This window comes from Choloepus didactylus, chromosome 16 (assembly GCF_015220235.1).
Source record: "Choloepus didactylus isolate mChoDid1 chromosome 16, mChoDid1.pri, whole genome shotgun sequence".
NCBI lineage: Eukaryota > Metazoa > Chordata > Mammalia > Pilosa > Megalonychidae > Choloepus > Choloepus didactylus.
This window is the reverse complement of record NC_051322.1, coordinates 75,989,729-76,010,016: the sequence shown is the minus strand read 5'-3', so window position 1 is coordinate 76,010,016 and position 20,288 is coordinate 75,989,729.

Here is a 20,288-nt window from a genome sequence, read left to right as displayed (position 1 = left end):
TAGGGGACTGGTGGTTTGATGGGTTGAGCCCTCTACCATAGGTTTTACCCTTGGGAAGATGGTTGCTGTAAAGGAGAGGCTAGTCCTCCCTATAAGTGTGCCTAAGAGCCTCCTCCCGAATGCCTCTTTGTTGCTCAGATGTGGCCCTCTCTCTCTAGCTAAGCCAACTTGAATGGTGAAATCACTGTCCTCCCCCCTACGTGGGATTAGACACCCAGGGGAGTGAATCTCCCTGGCAACATGGAATATGACTCCGGGGAGGAATGTAGACCCAGCATCATGGGATGGAGAACATCTTCTTGACCAAAAGGGGGATGTGAAAGGAAATGAAATAAGCTTCAGTAGCAGAGAGATTCCAAAAGGAGCCGAGAGGTCACTCTGGTGGGCACTCTTACGTACAATTTCGACAACGCTTTTTAGGTTCTAAAGAATTGGGGTAGCTGGTGGTGGATACCTGAAACTATCAGACTACAACCCAGAACCCATGAATCTCGAAGACAATTGTATAAAAATGTAGCTTATGAGAGGTGACAATGGGATTGGGAAAGCCATAAGGACCACACTCCACTTTGTCTAGTTTATGGATGGATGAGTAGAAAAATAGGGGAAGGAAACAAACAAACAAACAGTCAAAGTTACCCAGTGTTCTTTTTTACTTCAATTGCTCTTTTTCACTTTAATTATTATTCTTGTTATTTTTGTGTGTGTGCTAATGAAGGTGTCAGGGATTGATTTAGGTGATGAATGTACAACTATGTAATGGTACTGTGAACAATTGAATGTACGATTTGTTTTGTATGACTGTGTGGTATGTGAATATATCTCAATAAAATGATAAAAAAAAAAAGAAAACAAGCTTTGAATTCATCCCTTCAAATCACAATGTAAACTCTCAACTTCACATATATAGAACACTCAACCTTAGTATTTAAAATATTTTATATTAATTTTGTATGATTTCAACACAAAGATATTTACAATTTATTTTCAAAACTGTAAGTCCCTCCCTTTCATATTTTCTTTTCAGTGGAATTGAAATCATTCAAATTTGTGCACATAAAGCTCTTAAAATAAAGTATGATTTTTGAGATTAAAAAATATAAATCTATACAGAGTATGAGAGTTGATATCAATTGCCACATGACAAACTTTGAGTATCCTTTGTACTAAATAGCGAAGGGGATATCCATAGTAGTCAAATTATCTAATTCAACCAACAATTGCATTTCAGACTTTTTAAATTATTCTCCCCAATTCAAAAGAATTTAGTGCTCTTTTCCAGTTTTCTAATCCTGCCAGAATGCAAAACACCAGAAATGGGTTGACTTTTATAAAAGGGAGGTTTATTTGACTACACAGTTACAGTCTTAAGGCAATAAAACGTCCAAGGTAATGCATCAACAATTGGGTACCTTCACTGGAGGATGGCCAATGGCATCCAGAAAACCTCTGTTAGCTGGGAAGGCATGTGGCTGGTGTCTGCTCCAGAGTTCTGCTTTCAAAATGGCTTTCTCCCAGGACATTTCTCTCTAGGCTTCAGCTCCTCTTCAAAATGTCACTCTCAGTTGTCTTGGGGTATCTGTCCTCTCTTAGCTTCTCTGGAGCAAGAGTCTGCTTTCAAAGGTCATCTTCAAACTGTCTCTCATCTGCAGCTCCTCTCTCAGCTTCTGTGCATTCTTCAAAGTGTCCATCTTGGCTATAGCAAGCTTGCTTCTTCTGTCTGAGCTTATATAGTGCTCCAGTAAACTAATCAAGGCCCATGCTGAGTGGGCAGGACCACACCTCCATGGAAATTATCCAGTGAAAGATCTTGCCCATATTTGAGTGAGCACATCTCCATGGAAACATCCAATCAAAAGTCTCCAACCCAATCAACACCAATATGTTTCCTGCCCACATAAAACTGCATCAAAGACAAAGGCATTTTGAGGGACACAATACATTCAATCCAGCACATGCTCTATTATAACTTATTCCATTATATTCCTATGTGTTAGTGGGGGGAAAAAACAGCAGTAAAAAAACAAACCTCTGTTACCTTTTTAATTCCAGTCTATTTTTTTCTATTTTTACATCATCTTTAACTTCATGCATGAGTTCAATCCCTTAAGATTTCTTAGCTCTTTTACCCTCACAAATAGTCTAGAAGTCTGCCTGATTGAACCCACTGAATCTCTATGAATTCTTTATCAGGTAACAGACCAAATCATGTTTGAAAAAGATAATTTAAATGCCACTATGTTAAGACTGTCTTTTCATACTGAAAGTGGAAAATAAGTGGAATAATTAGAAATTATCAGGAAAATGAACATGTACATAGTTTAATGAAGATTATTTTTGATAAACTTAGTGAAAAAAAAACTTTAATCACATAAATGTACCAAATCTGATTTATTAGGGAGATGGAAAGAGATGAGAAAAAGGAGGCCATTAATTTATTTATAATCTGATAAAAACTCCATATACTACATCACTCAAAAAGTATAATCTATGCTTCTGAATCCCTTAAAGGTATTATTTTCCCTATTTTCAAGTGTGTCTATAAAAAGCCAAGAAAGTATGACCTTTATATTTCTACAAGAATCATTTAATATCATCACATTTATATAAATAGTAATATTGCCTTAACACCTATCATTTAAAACACTGGACTATTTGAAAAACAAAGTAAAGCAGTATTTCCCTCATCTGGCTATACTACTTCATAAGGAGATGATTTAATACCTCACTTCTTTGCACTTCAGTTTAACCAAAAGTAAATTGAGGGAGTTAAACTAGAAGATCTTGAAAAACCTCTTCTGGGCCTGACCCCTCATGTGATTTTGAGGTGAGTTCTGAGAAAGCAGTAGCTGGGTATTGATGGATGGTTATCTTTCTTCCAAGCACTTCAGAATAAATTCACAATTACTGCCTCAGGTCATTGGTTCTCTTATCTCCTTTAATATCTTGGATGCTAAAGTCTTCCTATTACACAATCACTAAAAAGGTGAATGTCACAGAGTCTCCAAGCTCTTTCCCTTCCATTGGACCTACCATAGCTTGCCACCTTAAACTCCTTAAACATTGTCCCATTTATGTAATTCACATACTCCAAAATCTCCAGTAAGCACTATAGTTTAAACTTCAGTATCCTTCCATGGCTTTTAATATTCCCTTAGCCATATGATACTTCTTTATGACTCTGCTTCAATGGAGCCAGACATTCACCATTCCTAATCAGGTCTTGCTAAATCTGTCAGAGTCTACTCAACTCCTACTTTTTTCAGTTAGATTTCATTGATTACTGTAGTCTATCAGGTAATGAATACTCAAACATGCTAAGTCTTTTGACATACAGAATTGACTACTTGACTTTATATTGTTTACTTATTTTTGCATACTTGTTAAATACTTAAGGTTATCTCTCTAAGAAAAACTGAACTTTTTGAGTGTTAGGGGCCAACGTCCCATATTCTCTCTGTGGACATAATGAAATGAAACAAAACAAAACTTCATGCTCTTCAGATTTGTGTTAAATATTACAAGTCTGAATTTCCAGATTTTCTCTGTACGCTTCTCTGAAATACAAATCACACACTTTCTCCTTTATTTCTTCTCAACTTTTCCTGAAGCATGGAAAAGAAATTATTGCTGCTGTCTTTGAATTCATTTACACAATTAACATAGAACAGGTGAATTGACATGTATGGATTCTATAAAAATATGTAGCCACAAGAGATGCTCTTTATTACTAAGTAGAAGCAGCAATAGTTTTAAAAATGGATTGCATTTCTATTAGCAAATTATGGCCAGATTTTTCCAGTAATATTATTCAAGGTGAAAAAAATCATTAAGTTTCTATTTTAACAATAAATAAGAAAATTATATTTCTTGTTAATCTTGGACAGCGATTAGTTGTAGGCTGCTTGAATAAAACTTAACAAGTATCCAATGTCCAATTTGTGAGGTGCTCTGTATAAATCTAAGATATATGCAATGATCCACAGCTACCACAGAATCAGAATTAACTGATAAATTCAATGAATATATATTCATAAATCTCAATATGTAAACAGTTCTGAAGAATCCTGAAGATGACTCCTGTTCTTTAAGGAAAGTTTTCAGTTCTGGAGAAAATTCAAAGATCTTTTCCCAATTTTATTTCAATTTTCAAGAAAAGAAGAAATCAATATCTTCAGCATTTATATTGGCATGTGTTCTTTATTGCTACTCAAATAGTGTACTTATCACAATCTCCTGGGAAAATGAAAACAAAGACAATGCATGATTCCTGATTGCTTCCAAACAGGTTTAACAGAGAGATACTTAACTTGCAGAAGTTTTATTGCAGACCTCTGTGAGTTTGTAAATTCCCTGTGGGATAATTTGACCAAGGTGAAGCTGAATTTTTTTAAAAATTTGTTCAAAGGCCTAATGATACTTATATCAATCAAATCATCTTTTTTTTCCCCCAAGTGTATCTGGAAACTAAGATAAGACCAGTGTCCATTTTGCTATAGGAATAGTTGTGGGAAACTCTGATGGCCTGGAGAGAACGGACATAAGCCTACATTGGAGGAAAGAAAAACAATATAAAGAGTAAACACTCTGAGTTGTAGGTAGATGGGAAATACTAATGTTGCCTCAGTTTATCATTTGTGAAGGAGGCTGACTACTCCAGCATAAATTCCATATAGTCTAATTAAAACTGTTATGAGTTAACAGAATTTATTACCCTTCCCTTATTAATGTTATTGGCTTTAATTTTTCCTTCAATATTTTTTCCAAGGAATCCGCTTATATCCAAATTTTTCCCATCATTATTTATTGTATTTTATATGTGCTTTCTTAGTAAGCTTATCTTCTCTGACAGCATTTTCTTCAAACTCCACAGAACACACACCTCCATTTTTTTCTATTCTATGTCAACTATTATTAAGATATAATTTATTATTCTTTTCTTGAATACGATACATACTTATCATAGACAGTTTAGAAACTAAAAATTCAGAAGTTGTAGATTAAAATTAGACTAAACCCCATAACCTAGAAATGAGCATTATTTGAAAAAAAGTGTTCAGGCCCAGACTGAGTTCGTGCAGGGCATGGGTGGTTGCAGACGTGAGAATGAAAAACACACCAGACATAGAAGTGGAAATGGGCTCATTGAGACCTTTGCAGAAGTTCTCTGGTGAGGGCCATTCTGGACATTAGCCCTCTGCAAGGGGAACAGAAATGCATGAGGCAATATATGATTTCAGAGCAAAGACCCTCCATATAGTATGAGAACATCAGGTCTCTAGTATAATCATTAAAGGGGCCTAAGACCTGATGTTCTACTAAGATTAGAGTTAAAGATGAAGATACAATCAACGTTGTCTTTACATCCACAGTTACATTCTTCCCCCTCCAGGGAGATTGTTTACTTTCTTGACCTTGTGTTTGGCTAAAGAAGGTCTGTTGTGGGCTTTTAGGAGGGGGCCCTGGGCTTTGGGCTGCCACAAAAAGTTATTATAAATTCAAAGACACTTGTGCATTCTGATTTTCACTTAAAATTATTTTGTTTAAAAGTTGTAAAGTAAAATAATTAGTTAGAATTTACAAATATTCATGGACACATTCTTTTCTCTCCTTTTCAGATATGTGCTCATTTTCTTTTGGTCTGTTTAAATTTTACTTTTGTTGCAAAAACATTAAAAATGTTTACATAGAGAAGCTGCTTACAATATACACATAATTAGATAACTGCAAGTGTATATAATCCAAGAACATTATTTTTCAATTTCAATGAAATATTTGCAGATATTAAGATTATGGGAAAAATGCACAGATTATCTGCACCTATAATGAAATGTTTTTCTTACTACTAGCAGCTAAATCCATGGGATAGTAACACACTTAACCAAAAAGGGATTCTATCCAACATGTACAAAGGACTTTTAGTCATGAGATAAAGAATTACAAATCACCCAAGAGAGAACAAAAAAAAGGACAAAAGACCAGACTAGGCATTTCATCAAAGAAGCTATCAAGATGACTAATTAACATATTAAAAGGTGCTTAATCTCATTAAAAATCATGGAAAAGGAAATTAAAATCATAATTGGTTATCATTTATCCACCAGAATGGTTAAAATTTGAGAAACTGACAACAGCAAGTGTTGGTGAGACTGTGGGACAGCAGTAACTCAGACACACTTCTCCCTTTCATTTGATTCATGGTTCTTATTACATGATTTTTATGCATTGAACTGTCTTTCCCCAAAAGATATGCTCAAATCTCAACCCCTGGTCCCATAAATGTCACCCTATTTAGAAATAGCATCTTTGAAGACACTATTAGTTAAGATGAAGCCAAACTGGTGTCTTCTAACAAAGAAGAAATTTGACACTGACAGAGAGGAGAAAATGCCATATTACAACTGAAGCAGAGAATGCCACAAATTTCCAACAAGTCACTGCCAGAAGTCAAGAGAGAGGAGTGGAATAAATTCTCCCTTATAGGATAAAGGGGAAGTAAGTCCTCACTTACAGTTTGATTCTTGACTTCTAACCTATAGGACTGTGAGACAATAAATTTCTGTTGTTTTAAGCTACCAAGTTTGTAGGCCTTTGGTGTCCTACTGGAGATAAAATGGTGGCTATGAAATCTACGGACCAGGTACTCATTAAGATTTTCCTCTGGAGAGGAAGATAAGTATAATAAAAACATTATCAAAATAGATATGAAGTGACAACACTGTGAGAAGTTAGTGCTTGTAGCTTGTGTGATAGGAGAATGTGACAATTTTCTATAAAGCTAGGAAGTCCTCCCTGAGACCATGATGGTAGAGCTGAGGCCCAGATTATAAATAAAAATTCACTGAGTCTTGAGGTTGGATACAGGAGGGGAGACAAATACAAACTTTTACAAAGGGCCCACAGGGAAGTAAGGATGTCAAATTGGGAAAATAGTATGTATTTCCTTATATTACTGAAGTAAAAGCCTCTACATCTGACCCCCCAGTGACATTTTTTCCTCTTTCAGGTTTTCCTCAGACTGCATCCAGAGTGTGTTTTCTGACACACAACATGGACTTACTCATTCCATAAATTCCTTAATGGTTCAAAAACCGTTCTTGATAAAATCCTTAGCATGACATACATAGCCCTTTGAGGTTTGGCTCCCATTTAGGTCTGTATATTTACTTTCACTGCATCCTTCTTTTCCCTGCCACATTCTCTAACCATGTATTTACAGCTTACTAAATACACCATGGCCCTTTAACAAGGGCCATTGAACATACTTCTCCTTTTGACTTCTTCAAACTTGCTTCTTCACTTTACCAGTTTCTACTTGCTCTCAGGGACATACGTTCATTTCATCTGCTCCAGGACAGGAAAATTTTCCTAAAATCCTCATCCTATCCCAGTCCTAAGTGATCTCCATTAGCTCCTTATACATTATTGTTGAAAATATTACACTGTTTTGAAATTTGCCCACGTCTGTTTCCCTTCCACTGAAGGATAAGGTTTTTAGGGAATAGATTTTGTTTAATTCACTATGTCCCTCCTAAAACTTTTGCAATGTCTAGAACAACATAGCCAATTTGTATTTGGTGAAAGCATGTAATTCTCCTTTCAACCTGCTACGGAGACCTTTAAAATATATTAAATGTAGCTATTGTGGCTCACATCAGTGTCAGTATTTATGTGTTTTTGTTGTTTGATAATCAACTCTGTATTTTCTTTTTTAAATTTATGATTGTGGAAGTGACAAACACACATATGTTAGTCCAAGTTCAATAATAATAAATAGGGAAAAATAATAAATGAATTGCTGCAGGAATATAGTCATATACCATCTTAGAACATGTGTGGCCTTATGTATGAAAGAAAGGGGGACAAACAGAACAATCCTCAAAGTACATCAAAACTATGATCTTACTTTCTATTTATAGCTCTGTTAATGTTGCTATTCCAGTGTCTTCATTTGATTTATAGTATGACCCTGCCACCTCGTGGTTATTCTATCACCTGTAAGAGAAACTTTTTGAAGGGTGATTTTGTACTCCTGGTCTATATTTTTAAAATTTTACCAATTGACATGCAATTTGGCTGAGAATAAGACCTTAAATAAATGTGATTCAATTTGGAAATACTGGGGGAAAGCAAGGCCAACATTTCTTTATCATTTCAAACTAGGATAAACAACAACAAACAAAAGCCTTGTGTGTAGCAAGAAAGAATACTGGGCTAGGATTTAAAATATTTGGACTTCATTTGTCTACTTCAGATATAATTAGGTGTGTTTCCCTGGACAAAACATTAAAATATTCTAATTTGGTTTACTAATTTGTAATTTAAAAAAATACCATTGGAAAATGTGCTATGACAAAATGCAGGAACTTTCTGAGGAAATTGAGCATTGAATTGGATGTTCTGTAGGTAAGACTAATGATACATAACTGGAACTTTCTAAATAAGGATGTAGGGGGTGGGGAAGAGCTGTAAGGTTAACATCTGAGCACGGTTGAAATTAAGTGAAGGTCACCTTTCCCACTATATCAATTACTCACATCACTTTTCACTCATTCCCAAGCAAGTTGTATTGCCATTCCAATAAAAAGCTTGTTGAGGAAAAAAAGGCTTGATGAATTTGTACCTAATCAGTGACCTATTTTCAGTTCTATAATTCCATTTCACTCTCTGTGGTTTTTGAACTATGTTCATTTGCAACATATTGAACAGTGTTAAGTGTCCCCAGCCCAGCAAGAAGAATTTAAAAATAGCTTAAACATTTGTAAATTTCCTTAGCAACTGGACAGTCTCATTGTCTGGGCCAGTCCCCTTCCATTGTACCCAGAGCAATGCAATGCATTAGCCAATGACCAGATTCTAGACCTTGCAGAGACATTAACAATGTTTCTTTCCTTTGGAGAGCCAGGTTGATAATTTGCTATATTGTAATGCACCGCACAAAGAAGAATATCCCCAATACACAAACGGAGAAAACTGTGGTTTCTCACATAGACATAAGAAGTTTACATATTTCTAGATGGTTTTCTCCTCTTACCCTCTGTGATTTAAGACAACTTTGCTGTCATATTGGTAGCAATTTCAATTGGTGACCATTTGGGACCACTCAACCTGTAGCACCTGATGTACTCCAGAGCACCCCTAACTGACAACAGCAGTAAATAGCATAGCACATTCACATGTGCTTTTTCTTGAACTTGACAAGTTTAGCCCTAGTAACTTATTTCTGCTTAGTGTAGGCAGTGTCAGGAATCTACAGTTACTCATTTGTAATTTTTTGATATTTTACTTAATACATTCAAAAATGCTTCAAGAATTAAGGGTTATCAGAGGTTTGCCATTGACATGAAAATAGCACACATTTTACATTGCAGAATGTAAAGGAAAATATATAATGTAAACAATATGTGATTTATATATCAATGTAAATATGTATACATGATTTTTATGTAAATTTCTCTATATCTGTATATTGTTCTGTATTTCTCAATCTTTAACAATATTTATTTGTCTTTATCCAGCATCTCATCTTCTATCATTTCAATCTCTCTCTCATCATCTATCAGTCTAAAGCCATGTGTCCCTTTACGCTTCTATTACAAACAGTGGGATAGAGAAGGACTGTACTGGGTCTTAAGTTACTAGTCCAGATATCCTTTCTATGTGGTTAAGAGAGAGCCTCAGATGTCTCCTTAATAAGGAGCTCTCAATCTTCCAATTACATCCAAGAAAACTAATCTCATTATGTGTTTTAGAATTGAGATAAATAATGTAATATTTCTTCAATTATATAAGCCTGTGTATTGGAATTATCCTCTTACTAGCTGTGTAACCAGCTTCACATTCTGGTTAGCCCTTGATATCATAACATTAAAAAATTATAGCCATTCTTATCAGGTGGGTATCAGTATCTCATCAGGGTTTTAATTTGAATTTTGCTGATGATGAATGTTTGTGAACATGTTTTCATCTGATTATTGACCATTCATATATTTCTGTCTGATAAAATCTTTTGGGATTTTTACTGGATTCTTTTTCTTATTATTGAGTTGCTGGTTTTATTTTGATATTCTAGATAAAAGTACTGTTCAGATGCATATTAAGAATATATCTGCCAGTCTATTGATTTCCATTTAAATCAACTCTATTGAGTTATACTGTATATAAAATAAAGTCAACCAATTTAAAATTTACAACTTGATGAGGTTTGTTGAATTTATAAATCCATAAAATCACTCCCATAATCAAGATCCAGAACATTTTCATTTGTCCCAAATGTGTGCTCACGACCATTTTGGGCACATCCCTCTGTCCACAGCCTCAGGGAAATTCAGATCTTCTTTCTATCCCTACACAAAATTTGGTACAGAGAAATTTTAATATAAAAAATTATTAACAAAACAGGGAATGGAGCAAAAAGGGGTTGGTTAGTAAGAAGTAAAGTTGACTCTAAACAATATAGGAATAGCAGATATAAGGAGCTGCCACTATGCATAAGGCTGAGATGGAGCTCCAAAGAAGGACACCCTCACACCCTCCTCCCAGAGATGAAAGCCAGATCCTGACTGAGAGGCATAGCCCTGCCTCAGTGAATGGCAGAGAAGCCTCCATAGAACAATGCTGAAGAAACTTGCTGGAAATCTGCTATTTCAGGTGCTGCCAAAATCTTTTCCTGGAGAGGTGTCTCATCAAAGACAGTCTGCTTGAAAATTAGTCATGGGGAGATGTCAAGGGGAGCTGCTGGTTAATTTACCCTCTTACCAGCTATGATGGTTAAGTTCATGTGTCAACTTGGCCAGGTGATGGTGTCTGGTCAAGCAAGCACCAGGCTAACCATTACTGCAAGGACATTTGTGGCTGGTTAATATACCAGAAAGCTGGTTTAGTAAATCATCAGTCAATTGACTACACCTGAGACTGATTACATCAATGAAGACCATGTCTTCTGCAATGAGAGACTTGAATGAGCTGGATTTCATCCAATCAGTTGAAGAATTTTCAGGGAGAAAGGGAGAGAACCTTCACTTCTTCTTTGGTGAGGCAGTGTCTCCTGAGGAGCTCACTGAATACCTTCATTGGAGTTGCCAGTTTGCTGTATTACAGAGTTTGGATTGTGCATCCTGCCCAATGGAATTTGGACTCATGCATCCACACAGTTGCATGAGACACTTTTATAAAATCTTATATTTGCAGGTATCTATTGTGGGTTCTGTTTCCCTAGAGAACCCTAACTAATACAGCTTGGTACTGGGAGTGGTTCTTGAGAAACAGAATCTTAAAATGGGTTTTTAAATTGGTTTTCTATTCCAATTATATTCAAAGACACTAATGATTCCATATACAAAAATCAAGATGGCACTGACAGTCCATGGCATGAGTTGGCAATGGAGATATGCAAAATATCACCATTTGATTCTCTTAATCATACTCTTGTATGAAGCAAGGCTTGGGTGACAGTGTTTTTGACATTTTAACAGAGGTTTGTGGAGTTAAGAGGTATAAGGATGCTGGCTGGTTGATCTTAGTATGCTGGTTAAAGTTATAAGAGAAAGGGATGTGCTAAAGTCTTCAAATTCGAAACTTAAATGCTGTATGAAAGACGTAAAGATTGCTAAGTGTCCCCTGAAAGAAAATCTTATTTCCTGTGGCTACAACTTGAGACTTCTGAAAACCAGAACCAGAGTCTCATTGTGTGAGTAGCAGATTTACAAGGTAAACTAAAATCTCAACATTTCATGGTGTCTGCTGCTAAAGTAAAGGCATTTATTGGAAAAGAATAGGATCCTGAAACTTGGAGTGGGAACATATGGACTGATAGCAATGGCAGTGAGGACATTGGAACCCTGGATTCTGTTGATATTTTGCTAGATTAACTTATAATGGTCTACCCTGAAGAAACACCCCCCCCACTCCAGTCTGCCCTGGGGAGACAGCTATCCAACCTTCAGCCTTCTTTGATGAAACAACTTCCTGAACTCCAGTCTGTCCTGAGTAGCCTGCCATCCATCTGCCACCAAAAGAAATTAACCCTTCAGTGTCTGCTCAACTTGTAATCACCTCCCCTGAGGAAGCAGAGCTAACTTCTCTGGAGAGATTAATCTTATTTCAGGAGAAGAGACTGCAATGGGATGTCCTGAGGTAATTGACTTGAGAGGTAATTCTAATTCTTTTCATGACCCACCTCCCCACCAGTCTTTTCTTCAAGACTTATAACTAGACTAAAATCTCAACAGGCCCTGAAGAGTGAGGTACAGAGTGTGACCCATGAGGGAGTACACTATACTCCTAAAGAACTGAATGAGGTTTCAAATTTATACAGAGAGAAATCAGGGGAATATATGTGAGAATGGATATTAAGGGTGTAGGATAATGTTGGAAGGAATATAAAGTTAGATCAAGCTGAATTTATTGATATGGGCTGATAGGCAGAGATTTGACATCCAATGTTTTAGCTCAATGAGTTAGAAAGGGTGTTAACAGTTTGGGTGGTTGGCTGAAACATGGACCAGAAGGTGGATAGCATTACTGCAGATTGAAATGCCAGAACTGCCCTGGTATAACATAGAGGAGGGGATTCAAAGACTTAGAGAGATAGGAAAGTTAGACTGGATTTATCATGGGACACCTGCTCACATACCCCTGGAATGTCCAGAGGACACACCTTTTACCAGTATTGTGAGAAATAAATTTGTGAGAGTAGGTTCATCATCCCTGAAGAGCTCTGTAGTTGCACTTATCTGTAGGTCAGATATTACTGTGGGAACTGCTGCCACTGAGCTGGAATCCTTACACAAAATAGGCATAATTGGATCCTGAGTTGGCAGATGTCACATGGCAGCAGTTAACTGCCAAAAACAAGGTGGGCATGGTCACCATAATGAAAAACTGGCTCAAAGCAACAGTCAAAATAATTTGACTCACAGAGACTTAGGGTATTGGCTAGTAGATCATGGAGTTCCTAGAAGTGAAAAAGATGGGCAGTCTAATAAATTCTTCTTTGATTTGTATAAGCAGGAGAATTCCAGGTTAAGTGAACAAAAGTCTAACTTGAATTACAAAAACAGTGAGTCATGGCCCTTATTCAATTCCCAAACTTGAGACAGTTTATAGATCCAGAGCCCACTGAATGAGGGGAAGGCTGGGTACCCTTGTGGAAGGACCTTGATGCACTGCACAAAATTTTTACTGTTAATCTTCCTCCCAGCCCCACCCAAGGAGACCTACAGCCTTGTATCAGGGTAAGTACACATTGGGGAAAAGGAAATGATCACATATTTGGGGGATTATTAGACACTGGCTCAGAAATTACATTAATTCCAGGAGATCAAAAATGTCACTCAGGTCCACCATTCAGAGTAGGGGCTTATGGAGGTCTGGTGATCATTGGAGTTTTAGCTCAGGTCCATCTCACGGTGGATCCAGTGGGTTCCCAGACATATTCTGTGGCTATTTCCACAGTGCCAGAATGTGTAATTGGAATAGACATACTCAGCAACTGGCATAATCCCCAAATTGTTTCCCTGATTCATGGAGTGAGGGCAATTATGGTAGGAAAGTCCAAGTGGAAGCCACTAGAACTGCCCCTGCCTAGCAGAAAGTAAATCAAAAGCAATACTGGATTCCTTGAGGGATTGTAGTGATTAATGCTATACTTAAGGACTTGAAAGATGTAGGGGTGGTGATTTCCACCACACCCCATTCAACTCTCAAGTTTGGACTGTGCAGAAAATAGATGGGTCTTGGAGGATGACAGTGGATTATTGTAAGCTTAACATGGTTGTGACTCCAATTGCAGGTGCTGTTCCAGATGTGGCATCATTGCTTTTGCAAATCATCACATCCCCTGTTACCTTTCATACACCTATTGATCTGTTAAATGCTTTTTTCTTAACAGCTGTTAGTAAGGACCACCAGAAACAGTTTGCATTCAGCTGTCAAGGCCAGCAGTATATACACACTGTCCTACCTCAGGGATATATCGACTCTCCAGCCCTATGTCATAATGTTCACAGGGATCTTGATTTTGTCTCCCTCCCACAAGACCTCATGCTGTCCATTGTACTGATGATATCATGTTGATTGTACCTGTGAGCAAGAAGTAGCAACTACTCTAAATTGTTGGTAAGGCATTTGCTTGTCAGAGGATGTGAGATAAATCCAACAAAAATACATGGTCTTTCCACCTCAGTAAAAATTCTAGGTGCTTCATGGTATGGAGCATGTTGAGATATCCTTTCCAAGATAAAAGATAAGCTGTTGCATCTGGCCCCTACTACAATGAAAAAAAAATCTTTGCATTTTGGAGACAGTACATTCTTCATTGGGGTGTGCTGCTCTGGCCCATTTACCAAGTGACCGGAAAAGCTTCTAGTTTTTAGTGGGTACTGGGACAAGATTAGGCTCTGTGACTGGTTGAGACTGCTATGCTAGCTGTTTTCCCACTTGGAGCATATGATTCAGCTGATCCAATGGTGCTGGAAGTGTCAGTGGCAAATAGAGATGCTGTTTGGAGATTTTGGCAGGCTCCTATAGGAGAATCATAATGCAGGACTTTAGCATTTTGAAGTAAAGCCTTACCATCCTCTGCAGATAACTACTCTCCTTTTGAAAAACAGCTTTTGGCCTGTTATTGGGTCTTAGTAGGGATGGGCCACCAAGTTTCCTTGAGACCTGCCTTGCCTATCATGAGCTGGCTGTTTTCCAGCTTGCCAAGCCATTAAGTTGTGTGTGCACAGCAGCACTCCATCATAAAATGGAAATTGTACATATGAGATAGAACTTCAGTGGGTCCTGAAGGCACAAGTAAGTTACATGAGGAGGTGGCCCAAATACCCATGGCCCCCACTCCTGCCACCTTACCTTCTGTTTCCTAGCCTATGACTATGGCATCTTGGGGAGTTCCTTACAATCAGTTGACTGAGGAAGAGAACAATCAGGCCTCATTTACAGACAGTTCTTCACAATATGCAGGCAATACCCAAAAGTGGACAACTGTAGTGCTGCAGGCCTTTTCTGGGATGTCCTTGAAGGACAGTGATGAGGGGAAATCCTCACAGTGGGTGGAACTTTGAGCAGTGCATCTGATTGTTAATTTTGCTTGGAAGGAAAACTGGCCAGAGATGTGTTTATATACTGATTCATGGGCTGTTCCTAATGGTTTGGCTGGGTGTTCAGGGACTTGGAAGGAACATGATAGGAAAAATGTTAACAAAGAATTCTGTGGGAGAGGTATGTGGATAGATCTTTCTGGGTAGGCAAAAGCATGAAAATATTTGTATCCCATGTGAATGCTCACCAGACTGTGACTTCAGAACAGGAGGGTTTTAATAATCAAATGGATAAGATGATCCATTTGGTGGATATAAGTCAGCCTCTTTCCCCAATGACTCCTGTTATTGCCCAGTGGGATCATGAACAAAGTGGTCATGGTGGTAGGGATGGAGGTTATGCATGAGCTCAGTAACATGGACTTCCACTCACCAAGGCTGACCAGCCACAGCCACTGCTGGGTGCCCAATCTGCCAGCAACAGAGACCCATACTCAGTCCCTGTTATGGCACCATTCCCCATGGTGATCAGCCTGGTCCCTGGTGGCAGGTTGATTTCATTGGACCACTTCCATCATGGAAAGAGCAGTGATTACTTCTCACTGAAATAGATGAGTACTCAGGATTTGGGTTTGCCTTCCTTGCATACAATGCTTCTGCCAAACTGCCATCTGTGGACTTATGGAATGCCTTATGCATCACCATGGTATTCCTCACAGCATTGCTTTTTATCAAGGACCCCACTTCACAGCAAAATAAGTGAGGGAATGGGCATGTGTTCATGGAATTGTCTGGTATTACCATGTTCCCCACCATCCAGAGGCAGCTGGGTTGATGGAATGGTGAATGGCCTGCTGAAGACTCAATTATGGTGCCAACTAGGTGGCAATACCTTGAAGAGCTGGGACAGTGTTCTCCAGGAGGCTGTGAATGCTCTGAATAAGCATCTACTCTATGGGGCTGTTTCTCCCCTAGCCAGCATTCAGGGATCCCAGAATCAAGGAGTAGAAACAGGAGTGGCACCACTCACTGTCACTCCTAGTGATCCACTAGGAAAATATTTGCTTTCTCTCCCTGCAACCTTAAGCTCTCCTGGTCTACAAGTCTTAGTTCCTGAAGAAGGAGTTATTCAACCAAGAGACACAACAATAATTCCATTGAACTGGAAGTTAATACAGCCACCTGGCTACTTTGGGTCCTTAAGATTCTGAATCAACAGGCAAGAATGGGGATTACTGTACTGGCTGGGATGATTGATCCTGATTATCAAGGGGATATAGCACTGCAACTACACAGTGGAGATAAAGAACTATTTTCCTGGAATACAGGATATCCTCTAGGGTGTCTCCTAGTACTACCATTCCCTGTGACTAAAGTCAATGGAAAAGTGCAACAACCCATTCCAGGCAGGACTACCAATGGCACAGAAACTTCAGGAATGAAGATTTGGGTCACCCCACCAGGTAAAGAACCACAGGCAGCTGAAGTGCTTGCTGAAGGTAATGGGAACATGGAACGGGTAGTGGAAGAAGGTAGTGAGAAATATGAACTATGACCATGTGACCAGTTACAGAAATAAGGACTATGATGGCATGAATATTTCCTCCTGGTTTTGTTATGAGTATGTACTTGTCCAGAAAGCAAATATTTTTGTTTTCTTCTCTATCTTATCCCCTTATCATATGACATAATCTGTATTGTTTATTTCTCAGTACTTAAGTTATAGGAAATCAAGTTTAAGAATCAATGTTACTCAAGGACTTGCACCCTATTCTGGAGAGATTTAGTGTGTTTTTGGTTGTATACAGGAAAGCTGAGTATTGTTGGGTGAAATAGATGTCTGTTATTGTGCTCTATTTAGAGATAAATTATGGTTTAAGGTGATGTGTATAACTGCCAAGTTGATGAGCTATGATGGTTAGGTTCATGTGTCAGCTCGGGCCAGGTGATGGTGTCCAAGTGTCTGGTCAAGCAAGCACTGTCCTAACCATTACTGTGAGGATATTTGTGGCTGGTTAATAAACCAGAAGGCTGTTTGTTTGTTTGTTTGTTTTTAATCATCAATTGACTGCACCTGTGACTGATTGCATCAATGAAGTGCTTGTTTTCCTCAGTGAGAGAATACAAATCAGCTGGCTTTCTCACAATCAGTTGAGGACTTTTAAGGTAGAAAGAGAGAGGCCTTTCACTCTTCTTTGAATAGCCAGTGTCTCCTGAGGTGTTCATCAAACACCTTCATAGGATGTGCCAGTTTGCTATCTGCCACATGGAATTTGGACTTGTGCATCCTGCCCTACAGAATTTGGACCCATGTATCCCCATAGTTGCATGAGACACTTTTATAAAATCTTATATTTATGGATATCTCTTATTGGTTCTGTTTCCCAAGAGAACCCTAATCAATACAATAACCAACATTTTCTGAGATTTTACATAATGTTGTATACCCTAATGAAATTGATATTTTTAAAATTCTCTTAAACAGAAGAGGAAACTGAAATCCAACAAGGTTTATTATCCTCCAGACATGAAATTAACAGGTCCATTGGTAGCATACAAATGTTAATTCAGATCTGTTGCAATTCAAGGTTAAGTTCTTGTCTGAAACTCTCTCTCATCTATATCATTTTCTTAAAACCCAAACAAAAAAATACAGCTAAGTAAAACAATTCCTGACTTCATGTCCATGTGTAAAGACTATCAATTCAATATCTTTAAAAGGAAAGATAGAAAAAATGTAAAGAATATCTTTTCCCTACTCATATATGTGAAAGATGACAGTGATGTCAATTTCAGATAACCTGAGTAGGTTCAGTTTTTATAATCATGAATATATTTAATAATTTCTTCTAGTAGAGTACACTGAGTTGGAAAAGGATTTGGACAATGATTGAAATGTCCTATAAAGAATGTAAATTCTTCTATTAAAACTTAAGTTATTTGAATAACCAGAAAACAAAATGACAAATATTATATCACTTCACAAATATGGACTAACTACAATATACAAACTCTGAGAATTGTATCTAAGAGTATAGGTTATCAGAGGAAGGCTTATCATAAAGTATCCCAGATTTCATGCTCTTACAGCATTCATGTTTATTCCTATGTTGTAATGGTTATTTCTCTATTCCGTATTTGATCCCTGGAACTTTGAGATCTGTGTGACACCTGAGACTCAGTGTCAGAGTTCAGCAGCTATGAATGCCAGTATTACCCCATACAGCAACTGTTGAAGAAGGTTAAATAGAGATCAGACTTCAATTAAAGATACGAAAGAAATGTACTTAGTTAGGACTAAGGTAAATCAGACTAAAGGGTAAAGAATGATATTGACTGTGTTTTAAAACTTCAACTTCTACATGAGACAAAAGGAAGAGATGTTTATATGGTGCAAATTGGTATTTTCTGTAGCACACTATATTATTAACTTGTATAGTCAGTTTATTCAAACACCATGAATACATGGAATCTTGAATAGGAAGTGAGCACTTGGTTTGTACAGGATATTGTGAAGCTCTGATACATCCCAGAGTAATTTGGGCAGAGAATAAAAAGGTATTTTGAAAGAACCCTCCTTGAGGGACAGGAAAAATTTGGAAATATTAAATATCCACATCTGAGGAATTTTTGATACTCTCACAAGCATTGGGGACTACCAATTTAAAAGGCTGTGCCTTCTATCTTGGGATTTGCTTTTATGAATCTTGCTACCACAAAAAACAGGCTAAGCCTACTTATAATTGTACCTAACAGTCACCTCACCCCAGAAAACCTGTTTTGCTACTGAGATATGACCACTCTCTCTATGCCAACTCAGCAGGTGGAGTCACTGCCCTCAACCCTACGTGGAACATGACTCCCAGGGCTGTAGATCTCCCTGGCAACTTGGGACATGACTCCCAGGGATGAAATTGGATCCAACATTGTGGGTTTGAGTATGCCTTCTTGACTAAAAGAGAGAAGAGAAATGAAACAAAATAAAGTTTCAGTGGTTTAAAGATTTCAAAGGAGTTCAGAGGTCATTCTGGAGGTTATTCTTATACATTAAATAGATATCCCTTTTTAGTTTTTAGTGTACTATATTAGCTCAAATGATAGTTGAAACTGTGCCAGTTTGGGTGCATTGTGCCCCCCAAAATGCTATGTTCTTTGATGCAATCTTGTGTGGACCAATATATTAATGTTGATTAGGTTGAAACCCATTTATTGAGTGTTTCCATGGGGATGTGACTGAATCAACTGTGGGTGAGAACTTTGATTGGATAATTTCCATGGAGGTGTTAACCCACCCATTTAGGGTGGGTCTCTAAATCACTGAAGTCCTGTAAAAGCATTCACAGATAGAAGGAGCTCGGTGCTCCAGCTTAGAGAGCCACACAAGCCCAGACTCTATACTCTTCACACACACACACACTCAAATACACACTCACACACAATTGCTGACACTGATGCTTAGACATGCTTAGATTTGCAGATCCTTGATGTTAGCTGCAGCCAGGAGAGACATTTTGAAGATGGTCATTGAAAGTAGACCTTTGCTTCTCCAGAGTTTGCCTGGGAGAAGCTAAGAGAATAATCCCAGATGCCTAGAGAGAAACATCCTGGGAGAAAGCCATTTTGAAATGCAACCTGGGAGCAAGCAGATGCCAGCCATGTGATTCCCAGGTAACAGAGGTTTTCCAGATGCCATTGGTCTTCTTCAGTGAAAGTACCCTATTGTTGATGTCTATCTTGGACACTTTACAGCCTTAAGACTGTAACTTTGTAACCAAATAAGCCCCATTTTTAAAAGTCAGTACATTTCTGGTGTTTTCCAACATGGTAGCATTAGCAAACCAGAACACTATTGAACTGCAATCCAGTAGCTTGATTTTTGAAGAAGATTGTATAACTATATAGCTTGCATGTTGTGACTGTGTGATTGTGAAAACCTTGTGGCTCACTCTTCCTTTATCTAGTGTATGGATAGAAAAGGTAGAAAAATGGAGTAGAGTAGAAAAATGGAGACAAAAATAATTGAATAATAGGGGAGTATGGGGGCAATGGGATGTTTTGGCTGTTCCTTTTTAATTTTATTTTTACTCTTATTTTTTTGTTTTTGTTTTTTGGAGTAATTAAAATGTTCAAAAATTGATTGTGGTGATGAATGCACAATTATATAATGATACTTGTGAACAATTGTGAAGAACTAATTGTATACTTTGAATGATTGTATAGTATGTGAATATATGTCAATAAAAT